This window comes from Miniopterus schreibersii (assembly GCF_964146895.1).
Source record: "Miniopterus schreibersii genome assembly, chromosome: 8".
In the NCBI taxonomy this organism is placed as follows: Eukaryota; Metazoa; Chordata; class Mammalia; order Chiroptera; family Miniopteridae; genus Miniopterus; species Miniopterus schreibersii.
Window position 1 is genome coordinate 40,705,995 of NC_138109.1, and position 7,122 is coordinate 40,713,116.

The 7,122-nt window shown below is 39.0% G+C and overlaps 1 pseudogene across 1 annotated transcript; it reads right to left on the reverse strand.

The window, feature by feature from the left end:
• Positions 1–4,456: 4,456 nt before the first annotated feature.
• LOC308560449 (elongation factor 1-alpha 1 pseudogene) lies at positions 4,457–6,886 on the reverse strand (annotated as a pseudogene). The gene is made up of 2 exons: positions 6,877–6,886; positions 4,457–5,827 (listed from the first exon to the last, which is right to left on the reverse strand). The product of its transcript is annotated as an elongation factor 1-alpha 1 pseudogene (transcript).
• Between the last annotated feature and the right edge of the window lie 236 nt (positions 6,887–7,122).

Here is a 7,122-nt window from a genome sequence, read left to right on the forward strand (position 1 = left end):
TCAGTGGTTAATCTGGTATTGAGACTGTTTCAAGAATCTGGGCAATAGTAAATTCCAGAGAAAAAAAGGAAAATGTATGAAAAGGATGTATGGTCCAAACGGAGGGAAAGAAGACAAACTATGCAATGAATTCTATGACACAGGTAGTCCAGCGGCTGCTAGAATTCAGGATGCCCCCCCCCACACACCTCTTTTCTTTTAATTGGGGCTGCCTCATTCATCTTCCTTTATGGCAGGGTTGTACTTCAGTTTTGCTGGCCTTTGAAAGACCAGTTTCAGATCAATGGTGGCACAAAAGCTAGATTAGAAGGAATTTGAGAGAGAACAGAAGAGGAATTAGGGATAGTATAGACAACTATTTGACTACAAAGAGTTAGAGAAATCAAATGGTAACCAAATGAGCAAAACAGAGTCAAGGGGAGAGTTTTACTTGTCTTTAAAGTGCTTGAAATGATTTGTTTATATACTAATGGAAACGGTCTGGTAGAAGAGAAATTCATGACGTAGGAAGGAGAGAGAGAATTAACTGGTCGTACGTTCTTGAGCCAGCAATTTACAAGTGGAAGCTTTTATATAGAAGCAGTGAGAGTGCAGTCTACAGACAGGAGGCAAGGAGTACACCCGTGGGGACTTACGGATGTGGTAAGAGTGACCAGAAGTTCTCTTCTGGTTCTCTAGTTTTCTCAGTGAGGAAGGAAGCACCGTGAGCAGAGGAGAGTGGGGATGAGAGGGAAGAGAGGAATAGGTGGGAAACAGTCCTTTAGCAGGACGTGAGTGCAGGCAGGTAGAACGCAGGCAAGTGAACGGGTCCGGAAGATGTAGGATGTTAGCTGGGAAACAGTAAGGGCCTCCTTAGGTTCCTGGTGACAAGTTTAAAATCAGACCAATGTAGGTGTCAAGTTGGATTTAACTGGGATTATGATTTTGCCAACCAGGATGACAGAACTAAGGTGATTAAGGGAATTTACTGGGAGTGATTACATTTATTGACCCTGAATTTTAAGCTGGGTAAAGAGGGAAGAGAGGGCCTCTAGGGGCAAGGGATAGTAAAGAAAAAAAAAATAGTGCCTGGGATGCTCCTCTCCCCAGACTTTGCATGACTGGTTCCCTCGTCTGGTCCAGTCATTTTCTGATACTGCCCTTTTTTTTTTTTCTAATCCTTACCTGAGGATATAGTTTTTCCATCGCTTTTCAGAGAGAGTAGAAGGGAGAGAGAGAGAAGGAGGGAGAGAGACGTTGATATGAGAGAGACACATTGATTGGTTGCCTCCCGCACGCACCCCAACCGGGGCCGGGGAATCAAGCCTGCAACCGAGGTACTTGCCCCTGGTCGGAATTGAACCCGGGACACTTCAGTCTATGGACCAACGATCTAGTCACTAAGCCAAACTGGCCAGGGCCCTTTTAAATCTCTTCAGAGTAATTAAGGTATTTCCTTATTACTTTTTAAAAAATTATCTATCACCTATCTATCTATCATCTGTCTATCTATCTATCTATCTATCTATCTATCTATCTATCTATCTATCATCTATCTATCATCTATCTATCATCATCTATCTATCTATCTATCATCTATCTATCTATCTATCTATCTATCTATCTATCTATCTATCATCTATCTATCATCTATCTATCATCATCTATCTATCTATCATCTATCTATCTATCATCATCTATCTATCTATCATCTATCTATCATCTATCTATCATCATCTATCTATCTATCATCTATCTATCTATCATCATCTATCTATCTATCATCTATCTATCATCTATCTATCATCATCTATCTATCTATCATCTATCTATCTATCATCATCTATCTATCTATCATCTATCTATCATCTATCTATCATCATCTATCTATCTATCATCTATCTATCTATCATCATCTATCTATCATCTATCTATCTATCTATCATCATCTATCTATCTATCTATCTATCTATCTATCATCATCTATCTATCTATCATCTATCTATCTATCATCATCTATCTATCATCATCTATCTATCTATCATCTATCTATCATCATCTATCTATCTATCATCTATCTATCTATCATCATCTATCTATCTATCTATCTATCTATCTATCTATCTATCTATCTATCATCTATCTATCTATCTATCTATCTATCTATCTATCTATCTATCATCTATCTATCTATCTATTATCTATCTATCTATCTATCTATCTATCATCTATCTATCATCTATCTATCTATCTATCTATCTATCTATCTATCTATCTATCTATCTATCTATCTATCACCTATCTATCTATCGTCTGTCTATCTATCTATCTATCTATCTATCTATCTATCTATCTATCTATCATCTATCTATCTATCATCTATCTATCTATCATCATCTATCTATCATCTATCCATCCATTTCACTACTAGAATATAAGCTCCATGAGAACAAGGACTTTGCTGTAATATTCATTATTTTATAGCCACAGCAATAATTTTGCCAAGGAAAGACTAAAAAGTATTTGATAGAAGAATGATGAATGATTAGGATATGATTTTAAGGTCTTCACCATCCTGATTGGACTCTTCTACCCATGCTCTTGTTTGCCAGTTTTCTCCTGCTACCTCTGCCAGGAGAAAGAAAATCATTTCCTCAAGGTTAGAGCTGCTTGCTAAACCTACCACCTCGGGGGGGAGAGCCCAAGGAGAATTTTACCACAGACTTGTGCAGGCACCAGGTATTTCAAAGGTGAGCCAAAAAGTGTGCCATAAAGACACACTAGGTTTCTGTTTTGTTTTGTTTAAAACATCTTTATTGAGGCTTAACTTAGATAGCATAAAATCCATCCACTTTAAGTGTAAATGTTGAAATTTACAACCATCACCACAATTCAATTTTAGGACACTTTCATCACCACAAAAATGTTCCCTATGCCCCTTTGCAATCCATCTCTTTCCCCACCCCCAGCCCATCTCTCTGTCTCTACAGTTTTGCCTTTTCTAGGACTGCCACATAAGTGGAATCAGACAATATGTAGTCTTTTGTGTCAGCCTCCTTTCATTTAGCATGATGATTTTATTGTGAGCAATATTCCACTCTATAGATATACAACATTTTGTTTTTCGATTCAGCAGTTGGTGGACACTGTTTCCAGTTTGGGGCTATTATGAATAGCACTGCTATGAATGTTTGTGTGGACATAGTTCATAGTTCTCATTTCTCTGGGTAGGTAGCTAGGAGTTTAATAGCTAAGTCGAATGGTAAGCACGTGTTTAACTTTTCACAAGGTGCCGGTTTCCCAGAGTGGCTGTTCCACTTGAGATTTCCTTGAGCCATGCGTGTGTTTCTCCGTGTCCTCACCAACACTTAGCGGTTTTGTTTTGGCCATTCTAGTAGGTGTGTAGCGGTATCTCATTTTAGTTTTAATTTGCATTTCTTATGACTAATGATATTAAGCATCTTTTCATGTACTTATTTGCTGTTTATTTATCTTCTTTGGTGAGGTAATTATTCAAGTATTTTGGTCCTTTCTTATAGAGTTGTTAGTTCTCTTACTGTTGAATTATAAAAGTTCTTCATATATTCTGGATTCAAGTCCTTTATCAGATATATATTTTGCAAATATTTTCATTTTCTTAATTGTGTCTTTTGAAGAGCAAAAGTTTTACTTTTGATAAAGTTCAATTTGTTGCTTTTATCTTGGATTGTTCATACTTACTGGGCCATACGTAAGAATTCTTTGTCTAGCCCAAGGCTGCAAAGATTTTATCCTATGTTCTCTTTAAGCTGCATGGTGTAAGGTGAGGGTCAAGTTTCACCTTTTTGTTGGTGTTTATCCATCGTCGCACACCTATTGTTGAAAGGACTGTTCTTTCTGTGTTGAATTACATGGCACCTTTCTTGAAAATCAATTGACCAGTTCTGTTACTGGACTTCCTGTTCTCTCCCATCCATCTAAATTTCTATTCTTTCTGGATAATTGTAGCTTTGTAGTAAGTTTTAAAATCAAGTAAAGCCTTCCAACTTTGTATACTTCTTTTTCAAAATTGTTTTGCTATTCTAGTTTTTTGGTACTTCCATATAAATTTTAGAAACAGCTTGTCAATTTCCACAAAAAATCCTATGAAATTTCGATAGGTATTACATTAAATCTTATTCATCCATTTGGGGAAATTGCCATCTTAACAATATTGACATTGTATATGTCCCCATTTTAATAAATCCTCTTTGATTTCACTCAGAATTGTTGTGTAGTTTTAGTATACAGGTTTGCACTTTTCTTGTTAAATTTATTCCTGAGTATTCTAGCCTAACTAACTTAGCTACCCAGCCATGGCTCCTTCGGAAGGTTTTATGATGCACTGTAATCATAAACCAGTCTTTTATTATTAAACTTAAATGGCCTATTCAAACAGTTCTGAGACCGTTCTTCCACCACTGATGAAGGCTGGGGTGGCAGGTACTGGGGATAATATTCATTTAGCCTTCTGAGCTCTCTGGGCGGACTTGGTGACTTTGCCAGTTCCAGCTGCCTTCTTGTCCACTGCCTGATGACACCCACAGCAACTGCCTGTCTCATGTCACGAACAGCAAAACAGCCCAGAGGAAGATAGTCAGAGAAGCTCTCAACACACATGGGCTTGCCAGGAACCATATCGAACCATCACCAGATTTCAGAAACTTTGGGGCCATCTTCCAGCTTTTTCCCAGAATGATGATCTATCTTCTCCTTCAGCTCAGCAAATTTGCAAGCACTGTGAGCTGTGTGACAGTCCAGCACAGGTGCGTACCCAGCACTGATTTGGCCTGGATGGTTCAGGATAATCACCTGAGCTGTGCAGCCAGCTGCTTCCACTGGTGGGTCATTGCTCTCACCAGCCACATTGCCATGACGAACATCTTTGACAGACACATTATTGACATTGAAGCCCACATTGTCTCCAGGAAGAGCTTTACTCGGGGCTTCACGGTGCATTTCAATAGACTTTACTGGAGCTGTAACGTGGACTGGAGCAAAGGTGACCACCGTGCCGGGTTTGAGAGCAGCAGTCTCCACTAGGCCCGCAGTACCAATACCACCAAGGTTGAAGACGTCCTGGAGGGGCAGACGCAGGTGCTTGTCAGTTGGATGAGTTAGCAGCAGGAAGCAATCCAGAGCTTCCAGCATCGTGGTTCCACTGGCATTGCCATCTTTACTTACGGGTGACTTTCCATCCCTTAAACCAAGGCATGTCAGTTAGCACTTGGCTCCAGCATGTTGTTGCCATTCCAACCAGAAATTGGTACAAATGCTACTGTGTCAGAGTTGTAGCCAATTTTCTTGATGTAGGTACTGACTTCTCTAACAATTTCCTCCTCTCCTGGCTGTAGGGATCAGTGGAATCTGTTTTGTTAACACCAACAATCAGTTGTTTCACACCCAGTGCCTAAGCCAGAAGGCATGCTCACAGGTCTGCCCATTCTTGGAGATACCTGCTTCAAATTCGCCAACACCAGCAGCAACAATCAGGACAGCACAGTCAGCCTGAGATGTGCCTGTGATCATGTTTTTTGATGAAGTCTCTGTCCTGAGGCATCAATGATGGTCATATAATACTCGCTGGTCTCGAATTTCCACAGGGAGGTATCAATGGTGATACCATGCTCACGTTCAGCTTTCAGTTTATCCAAGACCCCGGCACACTTGAAGGAGCCCTTCCCCACCTCAGCTGCCTCCTTCTCAGATTTTCCAATGGTTCTTTTGTTGACCCCATCACATTTGTAGATCAGCTGGCTAGTGGTAGGCTTGCCGGAATCTACGTGTTTGTGCCCAGTGATGATGATGTTGATATGAGCCTTTTCCTTTCCTGTTTTGGCTTTGATTTAGTGGTGGTTTTCACAACACCTGTGCTCTGGTGGCAAACCCGTTGTGAAAAAGCAAAACACGATTGGTTTTTGTTTATCCATCTTTTATCCTACAACCTCGTTAAACACACTTACTAGTTCTAGTAGTTTTTTTGTAGATTCTTTGCAATTAAAATTATTTTCGGCCATATTGAGGTATAACAGACAAATGAAATTGTCATATACTTTATGGTTTAACATTAATTAGATGGCATTTAATTAATAAATTAATAAGTGTTAATTCATCTGAACATTGTCCTGTGCATCGAAAGGTTGCCGGTTCTATTCCCAGTTAGAACACATGCCCAGGTTGCACATCCAGTCCTGGGTCAGGCTGCATGCAGGAGACAGAGGATCAGTGTCTCTCTCTCCCTCTAAAATATCAATAAAGGCATATTTTTAAAAAATAAATAAAAACACTTAGGTTCTACTGTTTTAGCAAATTTCAACTATACGATACAGTATTTTCAACTATAGTCAGCATGTCAAAGATTTAATCCTCAGACCTTAGTCACCTTACACCTGAAACTTTGTGCCCTTTCATCAGCCTCTCCCTATTCCCTTATCCCCTAGCCACTGGCAACTACCATTCTGCTCTCTGTTTATACTTTGTAAAAAATTCCACTTATAAATGATACCATGCCAGTATTTGTCTTTGTATGGCTTATTTTATTTATTACAGTGCCCTCTGGCAAATGGCAGGATTTCCTTCTTTTTAAAGGCTAAATAATATTCCATTATATATATATATCTATATATGTATATGTACATATATACACACATATACACACACACACACACACACATATATATCTTTTTCTTTATCCATTCATCTCTGATGGATACTTAGGTTGTTTTCAAGTCTTGGCTATTATGAATAAAGTTGCAATGAACATGAGAGTACAAACGTCTCTTGAGATAATGATTTTGTTTCCGTTGGATATATACCCAGAAGTAGGATTGCTGGATCACATGATAATTCTATTTTTAATCTTTTGCTGTACCTCCATACTGTTTTCCATAGTGGCAATACCAGTTTGTATTCCCAACAACAGCATAGAAGGGTTCCCTTTGCAATTAATTACATACAAGATCATGTTGCCTAAGAATCATAATAACTTTTAAATTCTTTGCTCACAGCATTTCAATTAACCTTCTCAGTTCCTTTGGCACCCCACACCATAGCCCCCAAATATCCTTACCCTTGGTAATGTCAAATACTCCTCCTCTGGCGGTAGAGTAGCATGTCCTTAAATTC